This window comes from Saccostrea cucullata, unplaced genomic scaffold, assembly GCF_032062105.1.
Source record: "Saccostrea cucullata isolate Sc308-1 unplaced genomic scaffold, CSIRO_AGI_Scuc_v1 ctg4285, whole genome shotgun sequence".
Taxonomy (NCBI): domain Eukaryota; kingdom Metazoa; phylum Mollusca; class Bivalvia; order Ostreida; family Ostreidae; genus Saccostrea; species Saccostrea cuccullata.
Genome location: NW_026931300.1, coordinates 8140 through 18985, shown reverse-complemented (window position 1 = coordinate 18985; position 10846 = coordinate 8140).

Sequence of the window (10846 nt, the reverse complement as noted above, 5' to 3'; positions counted from 1 at the left end):
TAGAATAATTTAAATTTATTTAAGATTTAGTTGTTTAGGTTTACTTCCTGTATGTAAACTTGGTCCCGTCTGAAGTGCACACAACCTTTGATAATTAGGTACTTGTTATAAGTTGTAATCTGTACACGTAATTCCCACTGTTCTGTGATATAGGTGTAAAACAATAAAATCAGAGAAAATCTGTCCACAAACAATTTTGTAGAAGATTAGGAATAAGAAATTTCATTCTAGTAATTTTTATAGAATGATTTCTTTATTCAATGTGAATAAAATAAATCCAATTGGACCATGTGACATATTTATCCCATTGGTTCTTTGTCACCTATATTGGAGATATTCTATTAACAGCCTGTCCATCCAGTCTTTTTTTTTCTCTCAATATTTAAGTTATGCACACATACATGTACATTTAAATACATGTATGTGCACATTTTTTGCAAAACAATCTTGTGACTTTGTTAAGAATACATCTTGGCCATTATTTCCAGATATTTTACAAATTTTATGAGACACAATGAGTACTGGTATGTCTTGCTTCATGCTTCATATATCAACCAAATATGATATGAAAATCTGTGCTTGGTGTATCTTTATACCTTCATAGATTTATGTGGATGATAACTTGTTATACATTGTTAAATTTTAAAAATGTTGCTAATGGTAAGAACTACTGACAATTTGATTGATTACTTGCTGCAGTGAAATAATGTATTATAATATGTCTATGAGTTGGTTTCTCCACATAACTGTTTAAAGAAATAAAAAATAAAAACTTTATTTTCGTGTAAAGCATGATATAAAGGGTCAGCATATGTCTCAATTGGAATGGACTGTAGATAGTGTGGACTGTAGATATCAGAGCTGAATAATTTACCTTTCAGTTCGGAACTTCATCTTCTGTATTTTTCTAAGGGATTGTCTGATACTTGGAGCTTACACAAATCTGTAATAACTTTATGTGGGAATGAATCAAATATCGCCTAACAAAAATGATAAATTCTTAAGTGTCCAATAAGAGGGCAAACGTTTTAGACCTATAAATTAGGCAATCAAAATTTACAACAGACAGTAAAAAAGAGTGTTAATAAAATTTAATTAAATCTGTGAATTATTTAATCTCCTATAGTTATCATTTTAAAGTTTTACATAATTATATGTTTGTCTTTAAGTATAAATAATATCAATGATACCGGCGTGACGTTTTGTTAAGGAGAGATAACTCTAAACTTTATATTTTGAAAAAGAGAGGTAACTCTTTAAACTTATAAATATCAAGAGAGATAACTCTTTAAAAAGTTAATATCTAAAGAGATAACTAGATAATTTTTTGACTGAAACATGTCAAGAGAATGGAAGTAAAAGATTAAACTTTCATCATTTTGGTATCTGTTTTAAACTCCTGATAATGTATTCTGATTTTGTCACTTTAACATATAATGGTACAATAGTACTATATAATCATTTTAAATTAAAATTATCCTGGAAAATTTTCAGCGGGGAAGTTATATCATATTGTACATTTACGATGGTTATGACTTTGATATTTACTTTACTTAATATTTGCAAAGATTCCACAATCTCTCCCTATATTCTTGACCTAAATTTGATGAAATATGAACAAAGCATGCTTTTAAGTTTGTTATTTAGGACGATTTTCTCCTTAGTTTGGACTTTCGGTAGGGCGTGGCATTCTCGGCGCTACGTAATGGCTAATACTAGTAGACTCTCATTGGTTAAGAAATTAATAACAACAGGAACTTAAAATTGTTGTTGACAACGATGAGACGACTTATGCCGCACCTCTGTGCTGTGAGAGAACTTTTAATTGACTGTTTAATATACCAGTTGACATTCGGCCGCATTTCTATCGTATGTATATTTCAGCAGTGAAGGGAAGCTGTGTAAATTGCAGAAGTTAATTAGGTAACGTCGAGAATGCCACGCCTTACTGAAAGTCCAAACTAAGCGTGTAATGGTCCTATGAATGAGTTCTGTCTTTTGATTAAAACAAAGGACCACAACGCTTACCTTAGATATATTCCTATTAAAAACTTTGTCTTTCGTAAATTTACATAAATTTTCATTATGTTACAAATCTTATACAAAAGTTTCAGCACACTTGACCGAGTGTTTTTTTTAATACAAAAATTTATTCACAAATAAAAAGTGAATGGGTTTGGGCAGCAGGCAAAGCCTATTTTAGCCCTCTCCTCTGACCGAGTGGTTCTTGATAAGGTGTTGTTTTTTTGTTCAAAGATGTCATGATTTTTTAGCTCACGTGAACTTTTCTGATCCAAATTTGTCCGTTGTCTATCATTGCTGTTGTTGTCGTTGTTGGCGTCGTTGTCGTCAACTTTTCACATTTTCATTTTCTTCTCAAGAACCAATGGGCCAATTTCAACCAAACTTGCCACAAAGTATTCTTGGGTAAAGGGGATTCAAGTTTGTTCAAATGAAGGGAAAAGTCCTCTTCTAAGGGGAGATAATTATGAATTAATGAAAAATTAATAGTATCTTTTAAAATTTTCTTCTCCAGAACCATTGGACCAAGAAAGATGAAAGTTAACTCATGTGGAAGCATCCTTAGGTTGTGTAGATTCAAGTTTGTTCAAATCATGATTCCAGGGGTTAGGATGTGGCAACAATGAGGGATCGAAGTTTTGCATAAGAGTATATACTTAAGAAAAAAATCTCCAGAACAGAAAAGTTTTGTTTAGTTAAATTGACATGTAAGCATCTGCAAGTAGTGAAGATTTAAATTTATTCAAATAATGTCCCAGGGAGGTCAAGGGGGGGGGGTCACAATGGGAGATCAAGTAATACAGTGTATGTGGGAAAACCCTTTAGAAATCTTCTTTTCAAGTATTGCAAAATTATACATGTATGCTTTATTGATATAGTGACATTCTGAAGTAATAGAAAATTCGTATCCCTCTCCTTGAATAAGTAAACTTTTCAATACTGAACTGATTTGTGTCTTCTAACTAGCCCATGTGCTCAGGTGAGCGATGTGGCCCATGGGCCTCTTGTTTTCAAAAGTCCCGTTGAAAGAGGGCTGTATACAACTATTGAGCGAAGTTTAATTAACTTCACCCAAGGATACTATCTGTTGAGCCTGGTTAAAATTGCCTCAGTGATTCTGAAAATGATAAAATTTAAAAAAAAAAAAAAAAAAAAAAGTTCACGGCAAGTTAATGTTCAGAAAAGCTTACGACTCAGGCAAGCTGAAAAATTAAGATACAGCTCTTTATATAGTTCACACCTTCACATATACATGTGGATCAAGTTTTTTATTTCTTTGCGTCATGTGCATATTACGAAGCGGAATATATATCGTAAAAACTAAACATATTATTATAAGATACAAATGTAACAATTAATACGAGAGTGAGCATAATCAGTAAAAAGCAAGTAAACTTTGTAGGACGTGTTTGAACAGGCGACAAAAATTATTTGATACACTTGAAAAGTATAAGCGATTCTTTCTTTTAATGGAAGCTCGATATAAAATTTTTACGAGATTAAATTTTTTTTCCCTAACACTGGATTTCTTATAGTAATCCTTTTTGAAATACTGCGATCTTGATTCAAAAAAAAAATGAAATTCGTCTTTGCATTCAAAGATTATGCACATTTTGCAAAATCTATTTTTTCCAAATTCCATCCACATGCATATCTACCTGTTTCAGGATTTAGATTTTGAGTAGATAGTCTAATACAAGAGAAAGTGAAAACTATAGTAAACGATTTAATTGTCGTATGACATAGAATTCCATACACATACTTGCCAGGGTGAAAATATAAATTTTACTGTTACATGTATTAGGATACATATGCAAAATATTAAGATCTGTGTCAAAGATTCAGAATACAACACAATTAAGCAAAATGTTTAGAAAAGTTGCGTTTAAATAGCCTTCGCCAGTCCAAAATCCAGGGACTGTTGGCATTGGCGTGGAGGAAAGAACTCGAAGGGCGTTTGGTGATATTTCCTTTTTGGGCGTGGTTTACGTCACGTGGTGTTTCAGTCTGGATGGGAACCATTTCCTCCTGATTACTTGGCGCTATGCTATTCAAAATGATTCCAAGAGAGAGCAAGGTCCACATGAGAAATCTTTCTGCCATAGTTTTCTGTAAAAGTATGAATCAATGAGTTGAAAAGTGTATCATTACCAGCAAGATGTGTTTGTGAAACAATGGTGTCCTCGTATGACAGCTAATGGGAAGTTTGAAGTTTTCAAATGCAAGCCATACTCTGGGTCAAGGTCAAAAATGATTGTGTCAAAAAGAAGGTTTTATCACCAGGAATACACCTGCGAAATATAAAAACCCTAGTACTAACTGTTCAAAAGTTATGGTCAAGGTTAAAGGGTTTTTCTTTACAAAGTAGGTCAAAGTCTAAGGTCACAAAGTCAAAAATTTTAATACCTGTTTTTAGTTTTTGTAAAAGTGGCTTAATTAAACTCCAAGGTCAAGAGGTTAAATTTGATGGTACCAAATAATGGTCTTTTCTCAAGAAATTCACCTGAGAAGTATGGAAACCATAGTCCCATGCAGTCAAAGTTATGGGTAAGATTAAAGTTTTTACAGACATAAAGACAGCTAGACGGATGAACGTTCGAACGGACATAACGATTACAGTATACCCTCCCACTTTTCAAGCGGGGGGGGGGGATATAATAAAAACAGATTTTGTCACAAGTGTTACTTTATACTAGTCATTGGTGTTACCAAAAAAGGTTTATTGTACAGAGGTAAAATTTGACTAATTTTACTTTTCACGGACAAAAAACTGTAATTGATTCATGACTAGTACAACTGTACGTTAGGGGAGACAATGTTTAGTGAATGTACAAAAATATGATTATCATCGACATTACATTAAAAATACTGTAATTGTCATGAGCGTTTCCATGTGCAAAAAAAAATTCTAAATGATAAATTGAAAAAAAATTAAATTTGCTAGATATAAAATAGAATACATTTCTTTGGGGTTTTTTCACTGATGATAACCATACTAGTCTTGATTTTGGTGTTAAACTTTGTGAAGTAATGCCGACGACAACATCACGATAAAACATTAGTCTTAGAATTAATTGGCATTCAGCAATATTAAAGTCGTGTCCACGTTGATATAAGATCATCCAAAGAACACCTTTTGTATTAAAAATGTTATATAAAAATGTTTCGAAATCACAATAAAACACTACTGACATAAAAATAAAATAACGGTCGTCGACTTTCTTTACACCACAAGTTCATCACAACGTGAAGAGTTTATGATATAATGTACATCACGGAGCAGTTTCTGTTGTAATATGACCCAAGACTACTGATGGTACTTATACTACTTAAGGAAGCTGAGGGGTCAATAAATTAAACTTCAGGTATTTAACTACATTCTTTAAATGTGATATATTAAAATGTCAACTATTATTTGGCAAAGAAAAATTTCATACATTTTAGTTTTAAAACTAAGCACTAGCACTAGAACCCCTGACTTTGGAGCCAAGAAATTCACAATTGTGGAAGAGGCAATCTTGTTCAACATAACTATGTACTTGGCTAGTTTATTTAATGCCTAGGAGCAGAGGAGAAGACTTTCAAAAAATGATGCATTTTATCCATACATATAATCTATTGAGCCCCGCCCTAGCACTAGAATCCCTGACCCCGGGGTCATGAATTTCACAATTTTGGTAGAGGGCTCAATGCTTATTACAATCATTCCAACAGTTTGAATGCTTGATGTCCATGAGTAAAATAGAAGACTTTTAAAGATTGCATTTATTTTAGTGGTTTTGACCTCAACCCTCAGGCCCCAGGGGGTAGAGACCATGAAATTCATAATTTTTGTTCCCCTTCACCCATAGATGTTTTTTGCCAAAATTGGTTGAGCGGTTGCAGAGAAGCTGATATGTTCAAATGTTAACCCAAGCCGCACCACGGACGAAAACGGATAATAGGTCACTCGGGTTTACTCAAGTCACCTGAGTCTAAAAATACATCCACATGTACTTGTTTCGGAAATATTTGTTTTAAATCTATTTAGTATAAAAATAATAAGTGTTATTTTACTATGGTATTTCTACATCGAAGATGGATTCTAAATGATATTGACTGATCAAATTAAAAAATAACTCTTAAAACAATAATCAAAAGAAATTCTTTTTGCTCTTAATTTTTTTTCTTTTAATAATTTTTTTTTAAAAATATCATTATAATACCTTAAAACTTTTTTAAGTGAGACATGATAATAAGTTTTTGGTACTTACATTCAGCGGTTAGAGATACACGACTGTCTCCCAATGAGGCCGCCTCGTGTGAATATCTTTATTTATATATCTCTATTACAAGTGTATTGATTTCGTATTTTGTATTTTAATAGAAGGAAAAAACTTTCAAAGCAAGGTAAGGTTTAAAGATTATTTTTTTTAAAATTTGTTTTCAAATAAAGCTTAATATGTATAGTTACATACGCGTTGAGGATAGGTAAAAAAATTTATTACAACACCAATTCATCTCATGTTACTGACTTATTGTGTCAGAATAAAAAAAAAATATATCATGTCTGTGAAAAAGCAAAATTAATTTTGGAAAAAAAGATGATTTTATGGAGAATTGGGGTCAACAAACTAACTATTAAATACTAGCATAACTTATTTCCCGTAGATATGATATCTTAAGCTGTCAACTATCATTTGGCAAAGAAAAAAAATCATACATTTTAGTTCTCAATTTGATCATTTTTTTAATATCTATATATATGAAATTCTTTTTCTAAAAGAGATCAATATAATATATAATTTAACAATAGCAACAACCACCCAGCCCTCTTAACCTACCTGCCGGACATCATTCGGAAAATGTATCAAAATTTAGGAGCACTGCTCAATGCATGCTAAAATATAATTCTTGTGTCAGTTTGTTTGTTTGTATGTTGAGCGTTCCTTAGAGGATTTATTTATATTTTTATACTTAATCACCACCTCTTGCTCACCTGCTTCGAGAAGGGGCCTTACTTTTTACGAGAGGCCTCTTTGTACACCCCACAGTGGGATCAGAAGCCGCAAATTAAGGAATAACTCTTTACCTCCATAGCAAACGCTCTAACCACTGCCCACGCGAGCAATCTTTATCATATATTTACATCCACTGAATATTTTCTCCTTTATTTCTTAAGAAAACCATTGCATTAATCACTGCATGAACTACATTAGGCATGTCGCCTGTACAGATTTCTTGATCAGTGGCTGTTCCATCAATGAAACGTATAAAGACGTTCGCATCATTAATACAATAATTAATCTTTTTAATCCTACTTAAAATGATTATTTAAACAGATATAAATATAAACAATAAAATGGCTTTCTTTGTTTGTTATTACTGGAATTAACGGAAGCAGCTGTTGCAGAAAAAATACATAACCCGCGTAAGCAGTAGCTGCGACCGTTAATTCCAGTAATAACAAACAAAGAAAGCATTGTATTGTTTAAATATATAACCGTAAAACACAGACACCTGGCGTTACTTATTTTTCTTTTGAAAAAAAGATATATCCCCTATCTGTTAATTGTTAGGTAGGGGGTATATATTCTGTATTATTAAAAAGAAAAATAAGTAACGTCAGGTGCCCGCATGTGCCTTAAAATTTACGTTACTTTTCTTGTCTTATAATCTATAGAATAGATAAATCTTTGCTTTAAAAACGTGAAGTCTTCTCAATTATATGTATGGATTAAAAAAAACTAATTTGCAATAATATAGCTAGTTCTAAGTCTTTCACACAAAATTCAAGCCATAAATAAAAGTTTGACTCAAAAAAGATTTAATGAAATTCATGCGTTGTGTAGATGTAATTATGACGTGATGCGCTGAGAAAAAAAAAATAGATTTCCTTTAAAATGGGCTATACAGAATTACTGAAAATGGAATCCTATATAGAAAATTAATAAAAACGCCGGAAAAAAATACAAAATTATTCAAGGTTATTACGGAAGAAATACAATGAAAAATTTAACAAAAAATTTAAAGAATTGCGGTCCCCCTCTTTCTGTGATTTTGTGGGTGAGATGTCATTGTTGTATGGCATATTGTGTCAAAAATGAATGCTCTTTCACGTGTCATTCAGCGTCGGAAGCAAATTGAAATTGGGAGGGGGGGGGGGGGGGCTAAACCAACAAAAAAAGGTAAACCCCAATTTCCAATGCCTATATAATATATATCTTTGCAAAAAAAAGGAGGGGGGAAGTGACTCCCCAGCCCCCCGGTTCTGACGCCTATGCAGAAGTTATCACCGAAGTTGGTTTTTTAAAAAAATACGTTTATTGTGTAGATCAAGGTCAAGGTGTCAACTAGAAATCATAACATGCACTTAAATATCTCTTAACAGAAAATGCACATGTCAATCATGAGAGTCCTTTCTCTTCTCAATCAAAAACCGTCAAGGAAAATTATAACATTTTTGAAAATTAGGTCAAACGTCAAGGTCAAGGTCACAAAATAAAAAAAAAATCATTGTATATTTAGAAAGTTTGGGAAAAGTAGATCAAACTTCAAGGTCAAAGTTACGATGTCAAAAATCATAGTTTATTTAGAAAGGTCTTGTCACAGATAATAAACGTCTTTAATATGAAAACGATATCTCTTCTAATTCAAAAGTTATGGCCAATACTTTAAGTCCCTTTATTTTTTTTTAAAAATAAGTCAAATTTCAAGATCAAGGTAACGGGGTAAAAAAATATATAGTGTATATAGAAAGGTCTTACCACAGGCAAAACACAGGCCTAATATGGATTCCTTATCTCCTCATTCAAACGCCATGAACAAGGTTAAAGTTTTTGAAAAGTAGGACGAACTTCAAGGTCAAAGTTCCGAGGTCAAAATCATAGTGTATTTAAAAACGTCTTGCCACAGGTAATGCACATTCAATATGAAAGCTCTATCTCTTCTCATTCAAAAGTCATGGCCAATTTATTGAATTCAATGTCATGTTTATTTTTTTAAGTAGGTCAAACTTCAAGGTCAAGGTAACGTGGTAAAAAATTATAGTATATTTAGAAAGGTCTTGTCACAGGTAATATACATGTATATAATGAAAGCTCTATCTCTTCTCATTCAAAAGATATGACCAAGGTTAAAGTTTTTTGTGACAGACAAACAGAACTACAGACTGACAGACGAATGAGATTTAATATGTCCCTTGCTTTTACGAAAGCGGGGGACAATGATAAGCTGCATTTACTTATTTGGCCGTGCAACATGATTTAGTAGGCCAAGCTAGATGTTTTTTCATAGGCATATCCATCTTCATTGATAAACAAGCAAATTCAAAGAATTGTGGTCCTCCCCTTTCAGTGCCTTTGATGGTGAGTTGTTATTTTTATGACATATTGTGTCAAATATGAGTAAACGCCATATCATTTGTCATTTAGAAACTATCACCGAAGCTGATTTTTTTAAAATAAGGTTAATAGTGAAGGTCAAGGGGTCAGAAATCAAAATCATATAATGCTCGGGAATATCTTTTCACAGGTATAACGCACTTGTCAAATATGAATTCCCTATCTTTTCTCATTCAAAAATTATAAGGAAAAATTAACAGTTTTGAAAAGTATGACCAACTTCAAGGTCAATGTCACAAGATCATTTAGAAAGGCTTTGTCAGAGGTACATGTATTATCCATGTGTAATACCGGTATAAAAGTCCTATCTCTTCTCATGCAAAAATATGACCAAGGTAATTTTTTTTTGGAAAAGTAGGCCAAACTTCAAGGTCAAGGTCACGATGTCAAAACTCATAGTGTATTAAGGAAGGTCTTGTCACAGGTAATGTGCATCTCTAATATGAAAGTCCTATTTCTTCTCATTCAAAAGTCATGGCCAATTCAACGTAATGTTTAATTTAAAAAAAAATAGGTCAAACTTTAAGGTCATGGTCATGGGGTCAAAATCTTAGATAATTAGAAAGGTCTTGTCACAGGTAATATACATGTGTAATATGAAAGTCCTATCTCTTTTCATTCCATATATGACCAAGGTCAAAGTTTTTGTGACGGATGGACAGAGTGACAGACGGACAGACGAATGAGATTTATTGTCCCTCGCTTGCGCGAAAGCTCGGGACAACAAGATGTGTTTGTGAAACACTTATGCCCCCGTATGGCAACATAGCGAAATCAATGTTAAATCCTCCTCACAAAAACAATTGTGAAATATAAAACTCTTGCATCACCTGTTCAAAAGGTATGGCCGAGGTTAACGTTTTATTGAGGTACATGTAGGCAAAACTCCGGGGTGAAGCTCAAAGGGTCAAGGTTGTTTGTTTTTTTTAAAAAATGCCTTGTCACAAAGATCACATTTGGAAAGTATGAAAGCCCTAGCCCTAACCGTTCAAAAGTTATGGCCAAGGTTAAAGTTTTTTTTTTTTTTAAAGTAGGTCAATTTCCAAGGTTAAGAAGGCTTTTCCCCCAAAAAATACATATAGATATGTCATGAGGTCCATTTACAAAATAAGGTTCAATGGTCTTGATCCACCCCTAAACCTTGTGATCCTTTAATTATTTTATTGGGGGGGGGGGCATTGTTTACGCGAGTTATCTTTCTTGCCTTAATGTTCCAACTACAAGGCCTTAAAAACACATTTTGAAACTTTTCAATAACTTTTTGGTGTATAATTCATTTTTAGCACACATTTATCTAAACATTATAAGTTTTTATGTCCATTGTCCACATCTCTGTAGGGCTTTCCTTTCTTTTTTTTTTTTTGAAAAAAGGCTTCAATAACATGTAGGTCTTCAATTAGGTTTAACCCAATTAAGCGCTTTGGAGACTATGATGCAAAAAA